We start from the raw sequence: 26,502 nt of genomic DNA, 5'->3' as shown, positions 1-26,502 counted from the left end.
ATCAGAGTCCGCCTTAGTGCGGATGGTCGCTTGTCTGAAGAGATAGGCACAGCAAGAGGAGTCAAGCAAGGCTGCCCTTTAGCGCCTTCTTTATATAACGCCTATATTGCAGATTATGAGGAATTAACGCACACGATCAGGCACTTTCCACCTTCGCTGGGCGGAGAGAAGATCGATCGTCTACTGTACGCCGATGACATCATCCTGATGGATTTGACAACCATAGGCCTCCAACGCCAACTGGACAACCTGGTCTCTTAATTGTCAGAAAACAACCTTCGACTCAATAAAGAAAAGACAAAAGTGCTAATCCTGGGCAAACTCTCTAACAAGAAACAAAAACCCTCTTGGCATTGCGATGGTAAGACCTTAGAAATAGTCCAGGCCTTCAAATACCTTGGAATTACCATCAGCAACGACAGGGACGAAAAAACCATGCAAGAAACCCTGTGGCTAAAATTAAAAAATCTCACAGCTCAAGCAAAGGCTGTGGACAAGAAATACGGACGTTTCTCGATCATTCCCGTCCTGAGATTCTTCAAGTTAAAAGTGGTTCCTGCCTTGATATATGGCATGGACGCAATGCCATTGACTCCGAACATCATATGTGAGAAATTTGAAAGTTTCTTCTGGCGAAGTGTCCTAGGCCTTGCGGCATCCACTCCAATTGCGTTAATAAGGAGAGAACTCTGCTTATCATCATTTCTGGCAACAAAAATGAGAGCCAGTCTAATGTTATATCGCAAAGTCATCAACAACCCCGAACCACGAGTGTTGGACCTCATACGAAAAGAAATCGTCAACAAAAACAATCGGATGCTTGCAAAATGGGAACTAACTAACCTAACGATCCTGAAAGAACTGGACCTGACGATCGAGACTCTACTCCAAAACCCTAACAGAGTATCGAAAAAACTGTACGAAGCAGATTGGATCCATACGCAAGAAGTTGCATATACATACTCCTTGACAACTAACCTGTCATCTGTCCCGACGAAGCTCAACGCAGTGCGAGGTTATCTCCACAGATTTCCAAACAGGAGCCTCAGCCGGATGTTTCTGAGATTCAAACTAAACCAAATAAAAACCAATGAGATCTTATTAATTCGTAATCAAGTGCGATCGAACATCTGTCGTTTCTGCAACATAGAGGGAAACATAGAAACTACAAAGCACTTGATAATGGACTGCCCAAGCCTGGCAACGGAAAGATCTCAATTTCTCATGGACCCGCTGAAGCACTACTCAACCGTAGATGCGGTAAACCTGTGGGCATTACTGACTAATGGAAACAACAAGCGATGCGTCTTAGGAGTTACCCTGTTCCTCAAATCTTTGAATCTACAGTAGAAGAAACCCATTCCTTGACAACGACCTGGAAACTAATAACTATTTAACTACCGGAAGGCTCCCCTCGTGACACAAGTTGAACTGGAGGATCAACACGCTATAAACAAAAGTCCGAAATAAACTAAATCAAAGTAAATCAAGGACGTTTTAAGGAAGTTTGTAGACAGGAGTCTACAAATGTACTGCACTGTCATTTTTGTAAAAATTGTTATACAATTAAATAAAAAAAAAATAAAAAAATAACCAGAAGTATTATAAAAAATGAAGGTTTATTATAAATACAAGTAGGCCAAGTTAAGTCTTGGGGTAAGTACTTTGTCAGAGTCATAAACACATTATAAAACCACAACACAATACTTGAAGGTACACAGTCCAAAGCATAAACCTTCTTCAGAAAACCTAATAGTAATTATAGGGAAGTCAGACCTTATCATACACATTTAGTATAGGTCACACCTATTCATGGGGAGTAAAACCACAAGTTACCTTGATTACTTTATAGTAAGTCAAGGGTAGTAGACCCTGTCAGTTATGCAGTGACACTCAGGAAGGAAATCACGTAATCAACCAACCCTATTACCAGGATACTTTTCTGAATAGTGGAACACAGATTCAAGGAACAGTATTTACCTATAACTACATTTATGATAACATGCAGTTATGCTAGTTGAGTAAGACCTTTTGGTGTAATATTCAATTACAGAAGCTTTTCAGCTCAGTGGACCGCAGGCTAAAATAACCAAGACATCTTTACACTAATTTAGGATTACACCAGGTAGACCAAGGTCAGCTAAACCTAAAGAACACTTTTTAAGAATGGCATGCAGGAAGCCACGAAGATCTGGGGAAAATGGGAGGAGAAGAACTGATTAGGTCAACCTGGAAGATCATAAGGAGGGTGGACGTGATGCGCTGTGACTTGGTTTGTGTAAGATCACTGGGGATTTTGGAATGTAGTTGGATAGGACGAACAATTGTAAGGAAGCAAATGTTTGTATGGTTCCTCTTTTTTGTGTTTAAAATAAAACAATAACAAGATATATAAAAAAAAGAATGGCACGCATCTATTCTAGGCAGGTCAAACCTAATGTTCTAATATACTATTAAAGTTGCTTTTCAGATCGGTGGAACACAGACTGAAGTAAGCAATAACTTTATAACTTATTTTAGGATGGCACGCAGCTAGCTCAAGGTCCATAAAACCCATATACTTTTTAAAGGATCTGTCAGCAACTTAAAGGTAGGTATAAATCTAAGGCTGTTTAGCATCTGTTTAAAACAGACCATGGAAAGCAAAGCATAATGTTACACTTTAAAAATGACTCAATGTTATTCTAGGCAAATAAAGCCCAAGACAGACTTATTCTAGACAGGCTTTACAGCAGGTCAGGGGAAGCAAGACCCAGTTGGTGAACGTATACACTAGTATTCTGGAAGAAATAGTTAAGTGAGGCAAACAGCATTACTTTTGGGAAGAGGCGCAACCAATTCACAGTTGAGTAAAATTACCTTACATATATTTTCAGAATGGCACAACACATTCAAGGTATATAAGAACTTTTGTAACGGTCCACTCTCAGAGTTACAGTTACAAACTAACTCTTTCACAAGTAAGTACTTTTCAAACACTTGTTATACTTTTCAAGACAGAATCCTGTACTTATCCAGGCCTTCCTTACTCTATTGCATGATTTCACTCAGAGGCAGAAGAGGGGTGCTAATGGCCTAGGAGCCAGCTGTAGGCAGGGTGAGATAGGGTTCTGTTGCAGGCAAAAGTCAGAGTTCCTGTGGAAGACTGTTCAAACAAGTAGTTCACTTTAAAGTTATTTAGGGTCCAGGGACTTCTGAGAAGACACCCTAGGAGGAGTCCAGCAGTCAGCTTGGGTGAACTGGATGAGAGGATTCCCAATCACAAGAAACACCTCAAAGATTTACAGAAATCACAAAGGCTTAAGGTACGTAAATACCCCAGCCAACACAGTACCTCAAAATGCAGCCAAAAACCTGGTCATTGAATTCCTTTATCATGAAGACAGAAGACAGGACACTGGAAGGGCTTTTGCAGCAGGGATCACAGGGAAGGCTCTAGGCAAGAGGTTCTTCATATGGTTTACTCAGCACCAACGAAGAGGTTGCAATGGGGGAGACTTCAGGATCTGCAGCCAAAAATCTAGTCTCTGACTTCCTTGTCATGAAGACTGAAGACAGGACACTGGAAGTGCTTCTGCAGCAGGAATCAACAGCGAAGGTTCCAGGAAAGAGTTTCTTCATGGCTAGAAGCAGCTATGTGGTGTTGGCACCCTTTTTCAAAAGCCAGCAGAAGACTGAATATTGCTGGTCGGATTCTCATCACTTCAAAGGTCCAGCACTCTGGTGAAGGGACTCTTTGGACTCGATTTATGTTTCTGGCGGTCCAGCAGGATGCCACCAAAGTTTCAGCTCGATTTGGAATTCTGAAGACCATGCACCACACTATGGCTTGAGGTCCCAGGGTATCAGGGTATTGCAGCCCGCAAGGTCTTGGCACAATGTGGGATGGCTCCCAATATAGGTCTTCTTGATTCTAGTGGATCTCACCAGACTCTGGGTCAGGGTCGTCTTGTTGATTGGAAGGAAGGGCTATAGCAATCTCTTGTTACACAGCAGGCACCACGGTCACTGGAAATTGTCTCAGACACATTTTCCTCATCTTCCTTTTCGAATTTAGATCCAGTGGTGACTTGTCGGCAGCTTCCAGGTTCAGAGTTTTTATCAGGAACTACAGCACAACTTCTTCATTTTCTTCCTGCATTTTACAGAAAGGGTGGTCTGGCAGCCCAATCAGGACAGCCAGCCCCACACTGGGAGTTTGTTCCTTTCAGGCTAAGTGCAAAGTTTTGGACACCTCCCTTGCTTCCTCCCTTTCCAGACACTCTGTAACCTGGGCGGGGAATCCACAGAATTCCCACCAAAGACAAGACAGCAACTGAGGTTGTTGCTGCCTAGAATGGCATGGGAAGACCTCAGAAACAACAAGCATACAAGAAATGGTGAAAAAAGAAAGAATACACCATTTTTAGCAAAATGGTGGCCCTTCTGTGCATTACCAAGGCTGAAATAACAGCCTGTGAGTAATGAAGACTAAAAAGTCATAAAATGAGTTACATTGCCACCAGCCATTCAAGGAACCTTGCAATTGTAACAAAACGTTAGCAGGTAATTAAGAAAGAGGATACATTTTATCCCCCTGCACTCCACATAAGGGGGTGGGGGTGCTGGCTCACTATATAAAATATAAAGGGGGGTGAAAATCCCTCTTAAGTACTTGGGAACTGTAGTTCACCAAAGTACATGAAAGAGAAAGTAACAGGGGAGCCATTAGGGGCAGCCCAGCCTAGGCCCAAAAGTTGTAGGAAACTATAACTTAAAACATACACAATGGAGAGACATAAAAAAAAGTCCTACATAAAAAGAGTAAAATGCTAGGTCAGAAAGGAAAAAGATTCCCCTTCATCCATGGACAAGGTAAAATAGTTATCCAGTCAAAGCAAAAACTTCTGGGTTTGACACAAGCCATGAAGATTTATCATTGATATGAAAATCTTACCTAACAGGCCTGCAGTCTGTGAAGGCCGGTTGCGATTGGAAATGTGTTTCCTTCTTCCGGAAGATCAGACTTCCTACAGAGTGTTCCCTCTATTATAAGTTGCACATACTTCTGACTAATGAATCTTCAATTCTCGGGATGGGCGACTTATATACTGGCCACTGTGCTAGATTTGGTTAGATCAATGGAAATACTTGATTCTGCACCATTTAAAATTAAAAAAAGTCTCTGAGGGGGATTGGATACAAAGTAATGAGGTGGCATGAAAATACCAGCTTTTTCATAATGTGATAAAAGTCTCTGAAGCCCATTTAGTTCCTGCGCCTTATATTGAACAATTGCCAGGCCCCGGCTGGAGAAGGAATTTCATGCATCTTCGCATGAATCTGCTATTGACCCGTGAGATTGTAGGTGCAAGAAACGATGTAGAAAGATGTGCGAGGTTTTGGAGATTCGGTAAAGATCAAGTGGTGGTTGAAACAGTGGAATACAGGGAAGTCATTTAGGGTTCACTAGGGGTCGCACTTGCGACCCCAAAGGTCTCCCTTGCTACCCCTAAAAAGAAAATGTATTTTTAAAAGTTTTTTTCTTTTTACAAATTGAAGCTCCCGGGCTGTGGCCAATGCCATGTGCCTCTTTGTTTCTAGAGTGGCTGGCATTCTTGTTCAGGCTTCCACAAGTGTAACACTTTGAGCAGTGACCCTCAATAAGAAAGAATAGGAATAACAAATAATTTGGCCTTCTGGAATTCTATACAATAATTGCTAGACGCATTAAAGGTTTATTTCAGGCACGCTTCAGGGGGTGAGTGACTGATCTAGACTGTTCTTAAACACCTCAAATTCACAATGAAGACAAAATCCTCCAAAAAGCATTTAGAGTAGAATAAGCATCCATTTCGGACTGTGTGTTTTGCTTTTCGCAAGTTGCATCTATAGCATGTTTTTCCTGCGATACATATGGTGATCCATTCTGAAATCTATATCACCTTACAGTGTTTTTGTAACCATATTTTTCATAGTGTACTTATAAACAATGCTATGTGATGCCACTTTCTGTTTTGTCAAGGGGTAAATGGTCAAGTGACATCATTTCCTGTGGTTATCAGAGGTCAAGGGTCATGTGATGTCACTGCCACTACCCCAGGCATTTTGGTGAAATGACATCCCTGCTGGAACATCTCATGTTAGGCTATCCCAATACTGTATTAGTGAGATGTAAAAATGTTTCCTCTTTTGTAAAAAAGATACAGACCTCTAGATCAGGAAACATTGTGGATACAGATTCTGCTGCAGAGATCGGTTGGGCTGGTTATGACGGCCATTCAATGCTTGGAAGGGCTCTTAGGATCATTGGCATAAAGGAGGCCCCGCTCCCACCGTGGTGCAGGGGGCCCCATGCTGCCCATGCCCAGCGGTTGGGACCAGTGGCAATGGGGGGCCTCCTCAGCAGGGCTTGCAGGAGGGACCCACATTTTGTGTTACGCCACTGCTTAGGATCTAGTGTCTGGTTCAGATTGATAATCCAGCCATCACGACACTAACCACAAATTATTGTCAAGCAAAAGCACGGGATAATTCAAAAGAGTTAACCAGTCTCATGGACTACTGCCCATTACTACAGCCATACCAGGTTCAAAAAATTGGCAGCCAAATTAAAGTGAAGACCCACCATCACAACAACTTGATACTTAGAGAGAAAAGGCTTATGATGAGACGAGCCATAAGAAAGGCCAGACGTTTTCCGTCCACTACTAACAGAGAAGCAGCTCGGATTTCAACCAATGTTTACAAGAACTGGTTAAAAGGTTTCAAACTCCAGCTGTATCAAGACGATTCAGAGCAAATGCTGAGAGTTCTCAGTGGCAAGCAAACGAAGGCTTTCTGGTCATTGATTACTTCAAAAATCTCATCGAGTGAGGACTCTCTAACATCCAGCGTCCCAGAGGAAGCCTGGATCACCCATTTTTCAGCCCTCTTCGATTTACCCGAGAAAGGGTCGGAACCTTTGAAACATCAAAATACCCACTGGGATATCGAACTTGATCCAGCCTGCATTGAATCTAAAATCAAAAAACTTAAATCATCGCAAGCTCCTGGCCCCGATGGTCTGTCAAATATGGACTTAAAATCAAACCCGGCAAGCTGGTCCATCCTGATAGCGGAAATCTTTGAATCGTGGATGGCAACCAGATCTATTCCGACGTCCTGGAAGACAGCAAATGTAGTGCCAATTTACAAATCAGGAGACAGAGGCGACCCGAACAACTACCCCCCTATTGCCCTCCTTGATTGCATCGGAAAACTCTTTGGGTCTTTCCTACTCGATAGCTTCAAGGCCTGGGTGTCTTCTTCAGAAGGGTGGGACAACTTCCAAACTGGCTTTAGGAAAAATCAAAGCACCATGGCAAACATATTTACTATCAACATTCTCAAAGCCAGAGTTCAGGAAGGGGCTCCCCCTCTGTGCCTGGCTTTTATCGACTTGACTAAAGCGTTCGATAAAGTAAATAGAGAGAAGTTATGGAGAAAACTCATCAACTGGAATTGTCCCCCCGTCTTGCTGGATCCAATACAAGAACTCTACTCTGAAACATCTATGAGAGTTTGACTCAATGGCATAGGTCTACTCTCCTCATCAATTCGCACAAGCTGCGGAGTAAAGCAAGGATGTCCCTTGGCACCGGCACTTTACAATGCCTACACCAGCGATTACCAACATGTTGAAAGAAATGTTAAAGCTTTCCCTCCCTCTCTGGGCTCTGAAAAGATCAGCAGGCTGCTTTACGCAGACGATATCATTCTCAATGACCAAACGAAGATTGGGCTCCAGAGAAAACTGGACAATTTGAATGAATATTTGAAAACTAACGATCTGGAAAGCAATGCCTCGAAAACTAAAGTGATGCGTCTAATTAAAGCAGCCAAACAAAAAACATCAGAGGCATGGTTCCTCAATGACGTCCGCCTCGAAGAAGTGGAATCTTTCAGATACTTGGGCACCATCTTCAGCAACAAGATGAATGAGCAACCAATGAAAGACTTTTTGATCCATAAAAACAAAACCTTAACTAATCAATTGATCATTATGGACAAAAAATGTGGTCGCTTCTCAGTTAAAGCTGCAACTAACTTCTACAGGATGAAAGTGGTCCCAGCGCTTACCTACGGAGTGGCAGCCATCCCAAGTATTCCAGACGCAATCTGACCCAAACTGGAAGGTTTTCTTTGGAAAAAAGTTCTCTGACTGCCTACCTGTACACCAATAACTCTTATAAGAAGAGAACTCTGCCTTATCTCACTTGAAGGCACAGTATCCCTTAACAGCTTGATGTTCTACAGGGAAGTGAGATTATCTAACGAAAAAATCTATACACTAATCCAAGAAGAAATCGAGAAAGGCACAAACAAAATGCTCAGAACCTGGACACATAACAATCAAACTCTCCTAAAAGCAATAGGAAGTTCAGAGGACGAGCTCGCAGCCAATCCAACAAAGACAGCAAAAAAATTGAAAGAAACCGATTGGTGCGACACACAGCTGAAAGCACTAAACTACAAATCCGCGTCCCATCTTCCGCCATTTGTCCAAAAAATAAACGAGCCTATTAGTTCTTTATTGGAAGTTTCCAAATAAAACCTTCCACTTGACGTTCCTGAGAGCAAGAGTGAACATTTTAAAAACAAACAAGGTTTTGAGAAGCCGAGGCACATCTGAGACCGACTTTTGTCGTTTTTGTTTGAACCAATACTCAAAGGAAAGTCTAAAACATTTGATTCTCCATTGTCCTGGTACCAGTGGCAACAGGGAAGTCCACCTTGGTCATCTCTATTCTAAATTTTCAAGACTGGACGAGGACTACTGGTGGACTTTCTTGATGAATGGACTAAATCGAAGACCAGTAATCGCTTTGGTAAACTTTTTGCACAGTCTGAACTTGGACACCATCCGTTAAGGAATGGAAAAAACCCTAAAGGACTTCGCCCTTTCGTCAATCAACTTGTCAATCAACTTGAAGAACCGAAATGGAGAAAATGGAAAACACATTAAAAACATTTGATGAACCAGGATTTTTCTTTATGTAAAAACTGTTCATTCAGTTAACACAATAAAAAAAAAAAATCTGATACTGTAAAGTATATTTTATGAGGATGGATAGTGATGTTTTAACTGTATTTTGTTTATGGATATATTTATGTTTGTGTGATGTATATGTGTAAGGTTCCGTCTGCATAAAACAATAAAAAACATTAAAATAATAATGATTTCCCCAGGATCGCACACTTGAATTAAGTGGTGAAGCCAGTACTTGGAGCACTCTGCACCTTAGGCACTTGAGTGCATATCTTCCCAGCTCGAGTTGGTAGAAATGTGTTATTTGTGTTTCAAGAATGCTTTGCTTTATAGCGATAACTTTAAAAGTACCCAAAACATAATAGACCACTATGACAAATATTATACAAAACCATATGGGAATATGTACATCAAAAAAGATTGATTGTGTCATTATTTTCCCCATTTTTAATTAAAGACTACAAATACCAGAATGCAATGCAGGCCAAAGGTAAAAATGGCTTCTGGTTTTTGTAAATGGACTTTCAGCACTTAAAGACACTAGTCAAAATATAGTGGGAGATTAGCTCACCTGGTTGTAGCCATGGTGTCACAGAGGCATGATCTGTATATGTGAAGAAACTGAAATTCCACACAAATAAAATGATTTTTGGTGTTCATATAAGAACAGATGAAATTATGGCAGCCAGTGTGAAAATATTTTAGTTTGACACATTTTGATTCTCTTGAAAGTGGGTACAGATTTGAATAGGTGACTGGAGCTTTGTGTGGGCTTAAGACAAATACACCAATCACAGTTCCAATCACCTAAACTTTGAAAACTTATTAGGATCATATCTGAAAGCATGATTAACCCAATTAACTATCACTATTAAAGGGCATCCCATTTAAATGATCTGCCGAAAAAGAAAGTGTTAAGTATTTAATTATTAGTGAGGCCCCCATGGGTCCTTCGTGGCTGAATCCTCTGTGCTGCGGGGGTAGGGGGGTGGCAGGGTGGGGAGAAGAGTTGTCTCCATGGCCTCAGTGGAACAGAGTGGAAAGTCGGCAGGGCATCTCAGGGGGTAGGGGGAAAATGTCCCTTGTGTCAGGAAGCAGCTTCTCCAGACTACACTGCCAAGGCAAATTATTGTACAATTATTGTACTTCTACCTGCAGGGCGGCCCCAATGGCACCCGGCCCTGGGCATCTGCACAGAGTACCCATGCCCGATGGACATTATTACTAAGTGTTATTCTGAAAGCCCATTGGGGACTTGCGTGTGTGGTCGTACCCCAGAGGCTTCTAAATATTATGGGCTCTTGTCGGGATTGGGTGTTTTTGCCGCATTGAGGTAGAAATCAATGAATTTTTGACAACAGATTTTACCCCAAATATATGTGGACGGTGGGTTTAGGTGAATAATTAATGTGGGGAATTAAGGGAGGGGTTGGCTGCAGGGGTCTCTGCCCTCTATATATCTGCAGCAAAACCTTACAGTGAAAAACAAATAATCGAGCATTTCTACTACAATGAAAATGTTTTTTGAAGTAATCTCATAGAACCACTCATGACACCTGGGCCTTAAGGGTGTCAATAAAGTGTAAAGCAGTCAGGAGACCTGAAGATCCGGGACTGTCACTCTAAGGCGCCCTTCATGTGAAATCGACCCAGTCGTTGCATTCACAACTAAAACATGCACCAGACATCAGCAGCGGGTTTGTATTTGCTTGGTTAATATTTGTAAGTTTCACGCAGTGCGTCATTAACGTTGAGAAAAAAATGATTCATGAGTTGGAGTCACTGCTCATCTGTGTGAAAATGTTCTGTTCTGATCCACTATAAACCCCCTCGTTCATTTACAGTCAAAAATCGACTCTGCCGTTACTCTGGAAACACAAGTTTGAAAAAGTAGGCTATTGCTGGCCTATGGAAATGGCAAGTCCCTTTACAGCCAGTCAACTTTGGGTGGTTCTGCATGACTCAGGGCCTGATTCAGAGGTCCATGTAAAAATAGGAGTGTGTTGTTCAAAGCCGGAACAACACATTTCTAAAACGCACCATAATCTGACAGTGAAGGAATGTGGTGCAGGGACATGAAAGCCTCGGCTTTTGCATGGGCCTGATTTACGGCTTGACAACAGCCATAGCAACCATGAAGAATGCACGGCAGCCACATGGAGGGGATTCTCCTCCCAGCAGCATTGGTTTAGCATGTCAGTAAAAGGAGTTGCCTTTAATCTCCACTACACACTTTTTCCCTTTATAAACATAGCATTGCTTAGACTGCAGCACCACTTTTCTAGTTTAAGGAAAGTTTAAAAGTTCTTAAATTAGAAAGTAGCAGTGTTTAAAGAAATGCTTGCAGTGCCACTGGAGCACATTTCCTCCACAACGGGAGATTTTAGCAGCTTTTGTTGCTGGGAGGCACGCTATTTCCCCTCCAATATTTACACCCACCTCAGAATGGTGGCGCTGGGAACTGGAGGGGAGAATCGGCCTCATTACGAGGTTGGAGGCAAAATCGTTCCGACTCCGGTCTGGTGGATGGAGCAATTACCGGTCCATTCCGAGGTCTGCGGGACCAGTACTTCCCCATTCACCAGAGCCACCCCCCATTCCCATTTAGGTCCCCATAGGGCTCAATGGGAAGGGGGAAGGCGGCAATAACGGTACCGCAAATAAAACCAGGCGTTAAGGAAGGACCCGCAAAGGGAACTCGTAGTAGGGCGGTAAGGGATTACCGGCACCGGTGCCCTTACCGGTGCCAGTAATCCCTTACCGCCCACCTCGTAATGAGGCCCTATAATTAGCAAGAGCTTAGAATCAGGCCCTCAGTAGTGATGAGTCAGACCCGCCGCTGATGTCTAGCGAAGATTGCAGGAAGGAAGCATGACTAGCTGTAGCCAGACGGCTGCCTTGGAAAGCCTTTCTGCAGAACAGCTGCCTTGGAAAGCCTTTCTGCAGAACAGCTGCACAGAGTGCCAAAGGTCAGTCATGGTGAACAGAGATGCGTTGGTGGACTAAGAACCACAGTGGCCATGGAAATGTTTTAAAAAGAGGTCCCATAACATCCTTACAGATGATGATTTTGAAAACACATCTGCCCCTATATAAAGATTAACAAGTAGATAAACATAACTAAGGACCTGTAAGATTTGTGAAGAATGAAGATTGTCATCCTTGTTGTATTGGTTGAAATATAGCATAAGGGTCAGGGGAGGCCTCATCGTATAAGAGAATGTGCTGACACACTGTGCTGAAGTCTGGGACTACCTGTCCCCCAGAAGAGTGATTCCTTTTATTCACTATGTGACGCAACATCTGCTGACACCAAATGATGGGCAAGTTGATATCACTCATCCCTCCTTAACCATAAACAGGCAATACTGAATAAATAATCAGCACAATAATTAACTAGATAACCCCCCCAAGCTCCCAAGTCTTCCCCTTAAGCTCTGACCCTCAGCAATGTCAGAATCCATACATCTGTATCATAGCTCGATTAGGTAGTACTCTAATCTCAGGGGGATACTTCACCTGTGGTGCTTCCACTCTTCCTTCTCCAGGTATCTGACCATCTTCTTCCGATGCATGACTTTCCATAGGCCTTGTTCCAATATCTACCTTGGCAGCATCAGGGGGTGGTTCCTCGACCTCGTCTCTACCTTGTTGGCTATCTTCACCTTCGGGTGCAGACAGGTGTTTGAACCAGCTGCAGTTTCTTGTTACACTTTCACCATCCCTCATTGTGAGCATCATGGTCCCTTTTTCGGTTTGTAAGGACCCACGGGGTGGATTTGTATGGGAGACACAGCTTGTGTGTCAGCCTTCAGTTACGAATAAGAGCCATATCGCCCACTGCCCTGCATAGACCTACACTGCAACCCACATAAACCGCAACCAGAGACCGGGAATACGGCCTTGGTGTGACTACATTGGTGCGAGATAGCTCCTGCCATATAACCAAATATCCTGCCAATACTACCCTGCAAACCATCATAAACCACAACCAGTGACCCAAAAACCGGGCAACTGAGATGCACAGTGCTGAGCCTAAAAATAATGACTGTCTGTCCGAACAAACACATCTTACTGTGCTCCTACAGTAAGATGTACTACTCATGAATCTACCTCAGAGTGCCACTACAACGAAACACGAGGCTGACCACTAGCAATTTATCTAGATCCAGAATGTAATCCTGGAACAGCAGTCTCATAAGAATAAACCATCCACTCCAGACACTCACCTCTCCTACCACTATGCTCACTCTCTACTTTACACCAACACACAATAGAGCGCAGCTATACCCCTCTTTCAATTTCAGTCTAGTTGCTCACATACAAACAATATACCATGAACATCTGAACATCCTGCTAGAACGCAGCTATACCCCATGAAAACATCAGCCTAGCTGCACACATATACGTCTTACACAGACCTAATGCTGCCAGAATGCAGTCTCGGAAACCATCCACCTGACTGCACACATTCAACTGATCTCTCACTACCACCGCACCTAGTGTTAGGATGCAGCTACCATCAGGCAATTCACACTCGCTGCACACATATTGAGTGCACCCAAGCACCCTATACTAGCCCTACTCTCTCGACTGATCTGGACTACGGTTCCCAAGGGCGTTCAACCCACAAGCGCTTTGAAATCATAGCAATGATATATAGAGCGCTATAAAAATGCCAAAAAACAATAACAATAACTTGAACATGCAATGACACCAACCGCCGTCGAGCCGCACCTTGTCATTTCTTGTGAACTGCATTTTTCACAACCTGCCAGAGTCGATGCTGGTTGTTGTTCTAGACCCATGTTCTGCAACCAGCGATCGTACTTTCCAATTAAGGAAAGCTTTCACAAGAGCCACACCTGTCGTCGTGTGCGGGGTTGTCCGGTATGCCATTAGGAAAGTCACCAGTGCTGTCTCTAATGAAGTACCTTTTTCAAAAGCCATGTGAAATACCTTGTTCAAAATATGCATAAACTGCTCCAGATCTCCAGAGTGGCCAGCATGGTGTGATGCATACATGCTTAATTCCATATGATGACATATACTCCTTAAAGTCTTTGCTCTAGAAGGGTGGACCATTGCCCAACCTCAGAGTAAGTGGCAGCCGAAGAGCTGTAAATGTCTCCAACAGGATGGTAGCATATTTGAGCTGCTGTAGACTGAATTAACTTTACCTCAGAATAGAAAGTGAATTAATATAATATCAATACAAAGATACAGTACTGCTGAACATTCCCAAAGTCCATAGTGACAGTTTGCCATGGCGCAGTGGCTTTCACATGAGATTCAGTTGGGGATGTCTATTTTGGCTGGCATGATGCCTGGCACGGTCTACAACTGGACAGTAGAGCCTCCACTATCCTCGCCAGCTCTAGAAAGCAGACCTTTTCTCTCCTCCTCATCTTGGCTTTCGTGGCCCCCTGGTGATCAGTGTGCGCAATGACAGTAACCCTCTTGATAAGGTCTGGAGAAATAACAATCCGGTGCTCCTCAGAAAAATTCCTCCACTACCAACAGATGATTCATCCCATACCTTCCATGATGCTTGCAGAAACACTTTAGTTTTTCGGTATCTTTCTGATCTGACCAAAAGTGACTGCCATGGGCCATTACTGAACTGGTCAACCACTCTCTTCATGACTCTACATTGTCTCGTCACTCCGGCATTGTCATCGAGAGACATCGACTTGTGTACCACTAGATGAGTAATCATGTTTATCAAGGCTTGCGCTTCCTTTTCCACGACTCTGGACCATTCCCTTACCCCACCAGGGGGCGCAATAGGTAATCAGCAGGATTTCCGGCTGCAGCCCTGAATTGGAGCGCCACCGCATAATCTTGTAGCTGTAACATCCATCTCTCTATGCAGAACCTTGCAATAGAGTCAATAGGGGTTTATGATCGGTCGCTGCAGTTATTGGGTGACCAAACACATACAATTTAAAATGTTCACAACCCCAAAGAATAGCCCAAAGAACAGCCAGAGCCTCTGTCTCAATCTGAGAATATCGCTACGTTGGAGTCAATGAGGTGCTTCCAAATGCTGTGGGTATCCTCACTCCATCAGCATGTCAGCTAAACCCATGGGATCTCATGAAGGGACTGAACTGACTTTAAGCTCTGAGGATGGACTTGTAGAATGTTGTTGTTGAAATAATGATGTTGCTAATTGTTGAAAAAAATGTCTTGAAGAAAAAAAGCTATTGAGGGTGACATGTCAGCATGCCCTTGATTGAGACATGGTACAGGTAAAGCAGTAGACCTGTAAAAGGTGAAAATATAACATGGCTCCTAAAAAGATTGCTGCGAAAGCCGCAAAAATAAAGGTGAAAAACAGGCCACCCCAAAAGCAATTGAAGAAGACAACAGCTGGTAGGACTAATCACAAGGAGGGATAGGGCCGCATTTCTAAGATAGGAGTTAATTCATTGGCTAAGTAAAGGATTGGCAATAAGAGGGTTTAAACCACTGATACCAACTGATCTAACATACCTGTTTCACCAGTAGCAAAGGAGATGATGAATGAAGGAAAAGGGCTGGGGTGTGACATAGCTAAATCTTTAGATCTTATAATCTCATTAATAATGTCCTTAGTCGAAAGAGAAGGGAAATATCGAACAAGTACCCATGCCTCTCAAATTGACAATGAGGTTCCTATTCAACAAGCAAACAAGGCAAATCTAAACATTTGTTGGCATGGAAAAGACATACCAGCTAGTGATCCCTGAGTGGCAAACAGCGAAATCATGTGGAGTATAACCAGGATAAGAGTATTGCAAAGGATGCTTGTAAGAATGATACCAACCAAGGCAGGCGTGTGGTGGACGGATGGATGTAATGATAATTAATAAAAAGGACAGTAAGAACGATACAAATTGCATATGGGGCCTTTATCGATAGGTACATTTGCTATAGGCAAAAATAGACCAAATCTATGTATGCTCAAAACAGTAAGAAGAGGGCGAATTATCCCCCCCCCCCGCATCTATACCTATGTTGTTGTTTTAACACTGGTCCCCATATTGGATAATAAGCTGGAAAGTACTGACTCTCTGATTAACAGAAGAATTAATTCGATAAATATGACTATAGTGGTTCCCTCGGTATATCTGCAATGCCCAAAAATGGCTAGGAAGACTGCGTGTCTCAGCAAGATTGTAAAGATGTTGCTGGGAGTCTGTATTATTCTTTTTTTAATTAAAATGTTATTATTCTTTCTTTGGCAAGCAAAGGTATAGGTGACTACTTGATTCGCTCCAATCTTTCAATGGGAATTAATAAGGATGGGATTGCTCTAGTTCCCCGTAGTTTCTTTCATAAATCTGCTCTTGCTACCAGCAATGAAAGAAGAAGATTATTTGTGAACCGGAAGACTCAGACTAATCCCACTACTAATAAAAGCCCAATGTTTACATATCTGAAATTGCAAAATCCTTGAGTGCCCTAGAAGATATTAATTGACTGGAAAATAGCAATACCTTTTTGGAAAGAAATATGTCGGGTTTGAAACTAACCATTAGGTATACATCTTACCATTTGAATCGTACATCACATATACCTGTTTCTTTTAACTTTTTCTCATGAAATATAGCAAGAGTTGAATCAAAACTAGATAATGAGTGGATGGACTATAGTAGCCAGCATAGTGCTGTTTGTTTGTGGGAAACATGGTCTACAGTCGCCATATAGCTGCATGGATAGGTCTCCTCCAAGAATTTGGCAACCTGAAATACTAGAAGGAGATTTTTGGGTAGTCTATGTATCTGGGCTTCTCCGTACTGGTTTAGCTATTATACCCATTTGGCAATTGCCCCAGAATTTATATTAACTTCAAATGTTTTCGTAAACATTGTATTTCTGCAGTTAACCGCTAATCAACTACCTGTGAAAAAAATTGATTGGGGGAAATCGAAGATCAGAAATGTATAACCTTCATGATATTTACTCAACATATATGGCTCCCATGATATTATGTGGTGATTTTAGTTTTAAAATTGGGACTGCCTCTAATTCTGATATTTTGATCCTCAACTAAACTTAGTATATGGTACAACTCTACCTCCCTTAAAGGACAGTAGATGGTTTCAAATGATTCACTTATGCTTACAAATGGAATCTAAGACTTATTAAGGGTGGAATACCCTTTTGCAGTGCAGAGAATGATACTTTTTAGGACCTTGAGGTTTGTTTACTCGTGACTATTTTTTTATTTCACTTGAAGAAAAGAGCTTGGTACTCGAACTAAATGTCACTTAGAGACATGATATTGACCATGCTGCATTATCCCTTTTCGTTCAAATGCCATTTATTGGAATAGTGTGCTAAAAAATATTATTGTCCCTGTCGTTTGGGCATGTATTTGTAAGCATACTGTAATCGATCTTAAAAAATGTTCTCCTGCATTTTACCTTAGTTTTCCTCACTTTTACACAGGTGAAAACAATAGGTTGGGTGTGGCCATCTTGTGCTAATCTTATCCGTTGATGCATCGCCCTAAATTCAAGTGCCCTTGCAGCAAGAATACAGATGGCCCGCCCCTCAAACTGACATCACTAGGTGCTTACGCCCCTTTTCACAACACCAATGCACGTCTCGTGTCAACGTTCTCTGTGCCCAAGCTATTGACGTGTCTCCATGGAAATGCCAGGATGCTTCATTCCTCAACAAGTATAAACAGACCCTTTCTGAGCAGACAACATTGCTTTTTCAATCATTTCACTGTATTTAGTTTCTATCGCCCATGACTCATTTCTGCTCTTTCCAGCTATCTTCCTAGTACAAAGCCCCACAAACAGGTACTAACACTAGCAGAACTGAGGTACTTTCGTTTTATTTAAATATTTGTTGTATAATGGCAACAATACAGCCCTACCAGTACGAGCCTGAGTATTCCGAAGAAGAACTAATTGAAAGAGAAAGAAGCAGAAACAATGAGGAATTGGACGATAGTTGGGAAGATGAATCACCGGAGCATGAACCTGATCCTAGTCACATCGAAGACGTTTCCACCTGGTGTACCTGCATTCATTGCGAGCTCATGCCAACCGATGTGGTGAACTGTCTCTGCAAGAAAACTCTATATGCTCAGCCTACATAGCCAAAGAAGACACACCACTGCTATGTGTTACTGAGCTGCATGACTTCAGGGCAGCCTGCCTCACAAGGTCCGTGTTGAGGATTATGACGGTGCTTATGCATGAACTTTGCGCAACAGTACGCCCTTGCAATCCAAGTAGTGAGTAAGTGTATTCTAGATGTGATGTAATTTTGACCACTGAGATGACTATCATTTCATGGTGTTCTCCTCCATTGTCGTAACTTTGATCAATCACTGACAAATTAATTTTATGTAAATTGAATGCATTTCTCTCGCTTATTGTAAATCAGAGTGTTCACGCTTACGTGTCTTTCAATTTCAACTAAAAAACAATATATCTCTATGGCCCAGCCCTTTCTGGCTTGAATGGGTGTTCACTTTTGTAATCTGTCGATACTTCAAAGCCCAACAAAATTTTTCCAGAAAGTAACTTTTCTAAGGGCAACTATGCCATAGAATTTAGGATGCATTTTCGACTAAGGTGGCACACTTATCTGGTTCATTCACTTAAAATATGTATGTTTCTCTTTCACAGGTGGTACAGGCTGGTGGCCTACCGTTTGTTTACATGGTGGCTTTACGGGAGGCTTGGATTCCACGCTCGACGAGAAGTACCTGCCTGTGTCGTTCGAGCCATTTGCATCAAATTCCCCAGTGACAGCAGACAGTACAGGGTATTTTCACACTCTATGTTGCCACCACAAGTATACAATTTGTAGTTTGTTTGAGCCAACAACATCACCAAACTAAATTAAATACAAATGAGCATATACGAATAGTTGTTAACATTTTTCAGTGAGTCAAGAACATGCTCAATCGTCTATGAGGGTCATGTAAGAATGATTGGTGCCCTTCTGCGCTCGCCTCGTCCCAATCCATCCCCCCTGCTGTAGTGGGTGAGTGGGAATGCTCAAGGTGCAAACACCATGTAAAACTCAAAGGGATCCTCCAGAATCCCCTCTTCAAAACCCCGCCCCAGCAATCAGCATGCATGTATGTTCCTTTGGCAGTGTTCGGGGCCTTTTGCGCTCGCCTCATGCCCATCTATCACCCCTGCAGTATCAATGGCACTTCCCACCTATGACTGTGCACTCCCAGGGGGGCTGGGTGGGTGGGAACACTCAAGTTGCCAAACACCATGTACACGTCAAAGGGATCTTCTGCACAATGACCATTATTCACATGACCTCCCCAGTCCCAGTGTCTCCAGATTCCTCTCTTCAAGATGCTGCCCCAGCAATCAACATAAGTGTGTGTCCCTTCAGCAGTGTTCAGGGCTTCTTGCGCTCGCATCACGCCCATCCAGCCACCCTCCATGATCAATGGAAGTTCACACCTATGAGCATGCTCTCCCAAGGGGGCTGGGTGGGTGGGAACACTCAAGTTGCCAAACACCATGTAAACTTCAAAGGGATCTTCCGCATGGTGACCATTGTTCACATGGCCTCCCCAGACCCAGTGTCTCCAGACTCCCCTCTTCAAGACCCTGTCCCAGCAATCAACATATGTTTGTGTCCCTTCAGCAATGTTCGGGTCTTTTGCTCTTGCCTCAGGCCCATCCATCCACCCTCCAGTATCAATGGTAGTTCACACCTATGACTGTGCTCTCCCAAAGGGGCTGGCTGGGTGGGAACACTCAAGCTGCCAAACACCATGTACACTCTAAAGGGATCTTCCACATGGCGACCATTGTTTACATGGCCTCCCCAGACCCAGTGTCTCCAGACTCCCCTCTTCAAGCCCCATCCCCCTCCCTCTCTCCCCAGTATCGATGACAGTTTGCACCTAAGACCATGCGCTCGCTAGGCAGGTGCCACAAGGTGTGGAATCGCTAGCCTCTGTGTAGCATTGAAAATATACATTACGCATCATACAAAATTATGTAGACTCTTTGTGTGGCTTTTATTAAACATAACAATAATAAACGAAACAAAATAACCGTGTTTATGTCACAAATCAACAAGTGTGCAGCGTTATCATAGTTCTGAACTTTTTAGACACTTGGACCGTGAAACAGGAATTGGCCCTCCTTGGCTCACTAACTGCCCCCATTGTGGGCTCTCAGGTCCATGTGTTGGGGACCTATATCTTGTCTGGTGAGCACTCTTGCGCTTGCTGGCAGCTTCCTTGCAGGTCCATGCCGCCACTCCTGAGTGGGTGTAGGGCCACTCAGTTTCACCCAAAAGACCCTTGCTCTCCTAACGCTCTATTCGCACACCCTAGATGCTAGTATGTTTAAGATCCCTTTATGGAATATTTCCATCCCATTTACTGATAGGTGTGTTCCATTTTTGTGGAAACGCTCTGAGCCAGAATAGACTGCTCCCACCAGGTTGTGGTAGTTTGCTTCTTGACTCTTCTGTCCACTTTCCTGTCCTACCTACAAAGGAATGTCCCATGATACATGCTGATTTGAAGGATTTCTCTTATCTGTTAAAAGATATTCCTTATGTAAGCTCTGGTCTAATACATCTTGTGAAACAATGTGATTTCCAACCTCCTATCTTGTTGAGTACTTGTGTCCCCATGCCTCCAAGCCATGCTGATGTTGCTGTGACTATCCTCAAAGAATGCGTGCCATATTCTGTGATATCCGTTGTCCACATGCCAGGCCAGACCCAGTGTCTCCTGACTCCCCTCTTCAAGACCCCATCCCTGCAATCAACATATGTTTTTGTCTGTTGAGCAGTGTTCTGGGACTTTTGCGCTCACCTCATCCCCATCCATCCTCCTCTCTGGTATCAATGGCAGTTATCACCTATGAACAGGGTCGTACTGGGCCATAGGTTTGTCTCGGGAACCAATGAAAACGTGGCACACAGTTCGAAGTCACTATTCATTCTTTTTCAGACACTGTTTGAATATTACCAAAGCGGAGCATTTTTATAAAAAGGTGATGCAAATTGTGCATTAAAAAAATATACATTCAGCTACATTGTTCACTTCTACTAGCCGCATATTGAAGTAACTCATCAAACATTTGCATTTTGAGTTTGTGGTTCAACCCTGGCCCTATTGCCCTATAAGCAGTAAAAACAGGCCTATGCCTGTGTGCTCGCAAGGGGGATGGGTGGGTGGGTATGGCAGATATGAAACACTGGAATCGAGGCTGAGTGGGTGTCAACAAACACGTCACACATTCACGTACACACCCACTTTTCTAAGCCTTTGTAAAAACCTTGACATTTACCAGGAGAACATCTCTGAGATCGACAAGGTATATCGTCATTGAGCTACCTGTTCCCCGGATACCTGTTCCACAGCTACTTGTTCCCTTGCTTGCTGAATTGGCTCATTTGTTCGTCCAAGTAAGGGTAGGTCACCTATTTGCTTCTCTTTGTTCATCGATCACTGCTCTGAAAGTTTCTATCCATTTCACCTAATGTACCCAGTATTCTAATGTTCTTTTATCTCAAAGACCATTATCGAATGTTTGATGTATGTTGATCTTGGTAAATAGCACATTGCATCACTGTGCATTGTAATAGAATGGAATGTTTTGTGGTCCATGTTTGCAAGCATGTTTTATTTTGATGCCTGAAAGTTCATTCAATGGATGAGTAATACGTTACGATTTACAGTATAAGAATTGATTCAGCAAGAAAGTTATCGCTGTGTTCATTCGACTGGGTTACACAGGTTTATTTTTTTTCTTTAAAACAAACTTTACAGACAAAGCTGTGTAATAATTGCTTTATTCACATTCATACAGTATTATTTGTAATAATTAATTATATTCTTGTATACAGATCTTACAGACGTTTCAAGAATGCCTTCATGTATCGTTATCGGTTGCCCTTCTGTGAGCCATGCCAAAACTCAGGGCACAGTCCAGCATATATTCCCGAAGGATATTGATTTAATAAGAAGATAGATTACAAATTGCTGTTTTCCAGTGGACGAGATTAAAAGTAGAGCCCAGGCTGTCTTGGGAGAGATGAGGCCACTCGATTCCGCATCTGCAGCCTACACTTTACCAACGATATATACGAACAATCAAAGTACACAAAAAAGCTTCAACCCAGAATTCTTCGTTAATTGCTTACAAATGCAATTCCAACTCAATTTCAGGTGAGTAGCAGACGATAAATTTGTTCTGTTTGTTAGTATGTAGGACAATGGTCTGTATAAATATGCATTCTTTATGATCTCTTGATTTATTTAAAGTGGTGTATTGAAAAGGTAACTTCATGAACAGTTTAGAGTTTTCAGTGTTTATTTCCATCAAAGTTGAATCACTCAAGTTTCCATAGTTACCAGAATCACCAGAATTTTAAAATGTTTCACTTTAGTATACTTTATCTATCCATGGTTTCGGGAGCCTCTAATAAATCATTGAAATGTGACCCTCAGTATAAACTTCCATAGTGCCCTTTAAAAGTCACATAATGTTTTTGAAATGTGTTGGTTGACATGTCCTCCTTAACATAGAGCACACTGATGGAAGCACAGACCGTCACCAATGACGAAACTATCGCCACGTCTAGTTTCCCGATGGTGAGTCCTACCGACTTGCCTGAAGTGATAATGTAGAGCATTGGATATGGCCACATTTCTAATACTAATTTACCTTTTCCAGAGGTACTATTTTCTGACAATGTACTAAAAATTAAGGAGCAGGATTCTGCATCAATTACTTTTACGTATATAACATCAACCTCACTCGCCTTTCAAGTAATTATATTCTACCAGTCCTTTAAATGCGAATGAACAATACGTGCATGTGTTATGCTTGGAATTTCAACATATTGAAAATTATTAAGTTTTGTATTGGTTATTTACATGTATGAGTGTCTCTCTGTATGTACCATCATCTGCATCTCATTTTTTCAGTTTCATTTTACTTTTTCATCCGTATTAAAACAAGCACTATGTTATAGGGGGATGCTGGAACTTCGACTATAATCACTTGCTCGTTTGCAACAGGTCCAGAGTATGGGGTATGCGTACTTACAGTTTCCCTGATAGAATGAAAGTAAATCCTACAAAAGATATACTTTGAGAATGAAATGCATGTAACCTTGCACTGTTTCAATCTTTTCTGATTTTGGTTCTAACGTTACACTTCCTCCCTAATGCAGAATAGACTACAAAAGAAACATTACAAAGCAAACTACATTTGAAGACAACATTATAATCACTATGTTTTGTAGTGAAGAGAGATGGGGGAGCTTACCCCTTCCTCCCCCTGCTATAAAATACATAACACAGAGGAACACCAGGAAACATAACAAACATCCATTCTATTTTGGACGAATTCCCAAGGCACATAGTCATACTTATTACCTTGAAAAGATACACCAAGAGCTGAGAACCTTTTGCGGATCCCAGGCCTGGGGACATCAGCTCTAGCCAATCACATTTTAGTAGCCTAGTGGTGGGTAGCAACAGGCAAGAACCAATGGAAAGACCCTCATAATGCAACATTGTTATAGTTAGTGACTTGGGGATGGACCAGGCCAGCCACCAGACAGGGGAGAGCCAGTGGAATAACACAGATAGCTGACCACATAGGTTATTAGGCACCTGACGGCCAATCCTAGATATAAATAGGTTTTTGGAGAAAGGGCCAGGTAGTGACGGAGCAGTAATGTAATTCTACATCAAAACTGGTCTGCAAGCTAGGAGAAGTTGAGATGTCCATGAATTTCTCCGGTCCTGATGCTGATCCCTGTTAGTTTTGTCAGTAATAAACCGCATTTTGAACTTGGCGTTGCATGAGTCCTCCGTTTGTCTAGTGGAAGGTGTTGGGCCTTCCGCGAGTCTGCAAACTCCTAGTGGCCCTCTGGCATACCTGGGAGTTTGTCCCAACAAGTTGGTAGCCGAGGTATGTTTGGCTGTGCCAGCCCGGCACCAGGTCAACTCCTACGCTGCTGAACCTGAGAAGCTGAAGAACCCTCGCATATTTCGAGAAGATGGGAAAACGCATGCCCGTTTACAAGTCGTCAGGAGCCCTTTGTGAATTATCCTGCCCTAAATCAGCACGTTGTCCAGGCAGACCAAGACGGGGAGGCGAGCGCCTTGACAGGGAGCCAGCAGCCGAGCGGCGCTAGCACACCACAGACTGAACGTATTGAGCCAGGCTAACGGCTACTGTGGGTGTGAGGGAGGGTATTGAGTATTGTGGAGTATTGGTTAGTATTGTCGAGTATTGTTGAGTACTGTTTAGTATTGTCAAAAGTGAATAGGGACCGGAGCGGACGTAGAGGTCCTTCTTCTATGTTTAAGGCACATTCGGTCTTAGCAGTAAAAGGTTCTGGTGAATAACCTAGACTATTGACTCGAGGTGTTTGGACAACAAAGGTTATGTAAAATAGCGGTGTTCCTGTGGGTTGAACGTTTTAGCTCGGGTCATAGATGAGGGTATCCCTGTGAGAGTTAGCAAGGGAGCTGGCCTACATTGTGGCAGATGAGTCGACTGGTTAAGTCTCCTGGAGTGAGGCGTTACGCACACCAGGTGACACATCGGGTGCAGTTTGATCGCAAAAGAATAGTGGTATACTATGCCTGGAGTGCAGGAAGACAGCTGTGTTTTTTTGTGTGGGTTGGGAGTAACAGGCTATTACAGTGTGCGCATGATATTTGATTTATCTATGCTGTTTTGGTAGCTTGGTGACATCACCGTTAGGTTTGCACGTAGGACCCTGAGAGCTTGAGACGGTGAGGAGCTAGTATTGGAGATGTGGGATTAGCAGATGGGGTGAACCAGCGGCAATGCACAGAAGGTACATGCGCAAGATTTTGGGTGTGCCTGAGGAGGCAGAAGTTGTGAAGGAGGGGCGGTGCGCGGAGCACGCCTGATAAGTTGTAGAGCCAGAGAGGTTTGTAGAAACTGGAAAGTATTGTTACTGTATTGTGCTTTCTTCTCTAGCCAGTGGACTTTTGAAACCCTCGACTTGAGGTCAGGTAAAAGGTATTGAGATGTATCAAGATAAAAGTGGAGGGATGCGCCCCTTCAACACCTGTGTAAGACACTTCTATCTTATAAGGTAAAGATTTGTAAATATAGCATAGAATGGTCCGAAGGTACTGAAGGTAAATTAACCAAACCATGGCCACCTTGTGGAAGTTTCTCCAAAGACGTGCAGCAATCACTATTGACATACATACAGGGCTTACAAGGGGAAGAAAATGATGAAACACGTGGCCATATTTGAGTTGTGGCGCATGTTTCAGGAGGGTGTGGGGATGCTGCGAGGCGTCAATGCATGCTAAACCAGCAGGAGGTGAAGAACCAAGGGACCCATCCCTCTGCAACAACCCCTGCCCCTCCAAGTGTGGCATCCGATGTGTCAGGTCGTCCATCCTCTTGACTGGCACAGAGGCAGCACAAACTCCTACCTCCCCGTTGGGTCTTGGCACCTGGGATGTTACAACCACAGGCCACCGCAACCCTCTGGGGAAAGAGGGTTAGGGTCCGTTGAGTGGAGAGGTAGAGAAAGTTCAGGGTAACCGGAAAGAGGTTCTGGGAAATGTAATGGATGGGAAAGGGGATTTTAGGGAAACATGCTCTTCGGCTCCTGCTCTGGCTTCAGTTTACAATAACTCCGCCCTTGCATACTCACTCCCTAATCATTCTGTGTACCCTCAATAATTGGGGACCTTTGCGCTGGAGCCCCTAACCAGCAAATGCTAGGACAGCTGTGTGCTGTTCAAACCTGTGTTATAGTCATACACTGCCCCCCGCCCTTTCAGAATTATGCCTAGAATTAGGACCCATCCCACATTGCATCATGTAGGCAGTGTCCCTGCATTTTCTCCATGCAGAGTAAACAGATTCCCCACATTACCCCATACGAGGATAGAAAACAATATGCATGCAGTATGCAAATACACTTAGCTTTGTTTTCTGCGTGAGTCCAAGGTTCTCCTGGCCTTTTCATGTTGCTGGGCCAATGCGCCGTCACTCGGGTCCACTAGTCGCTGAAATGAGCAAAGTAAAGTCAGTACATGTACGTGGTAGAAACCGTTCCTATGAACGCTCCCTAAAGGGTTAAAGCAAGTTACTGGTGCAGTTACTTTCACCACTTCGTAATAAGCTGAACTTCCCCAAAGTGCATGCTAGGAGCAGGCATGTGTATCATGCAGGGGTTAACATGCGTTGTTCGGTCTCGTCTCCCCGTGGTGTTTGTGATTTTGGGTTGTTAGTAGTTAACGTTCCCCCAAGGCACGTGTCCCTTCGATGTGGAGAAATCAGCTGTGCGTAATGAGGATAAGGCTGCTACTTATCTGTAGTTTGTACGCGGGGCCTAGGGTGTGGATGCAGGCGGGCAGATGCCCCGCATAGGCGTGCCTCTAGGAGCTCACGGATTACATGTCTTCACTCTCCGGCAGTCAGGATTGCGAGCAGCGCTCACCGGGCGCGGCTCACGCATGCGCACTCGTGCGA

This window comes from Ambystoma mexicanum, chromosome 6q (assembly GCF_040938575.1).
Source record: "Ambystoma mexicanum isolate Mex_15411 chromosome 6q, UKY_AmexF1_1, whole genome shotgun sequence".
NCBI lineage: Eukaryota > Metazoa > Chordata > Amphibia > Caudata > Ambystomatidae > Ambystoma > Ambystoma mexicanum.
The sequence above is the reverse complement of the archived record's forward strand: the minus strand, read 5'-3'. Positions refer to the sequence as shown.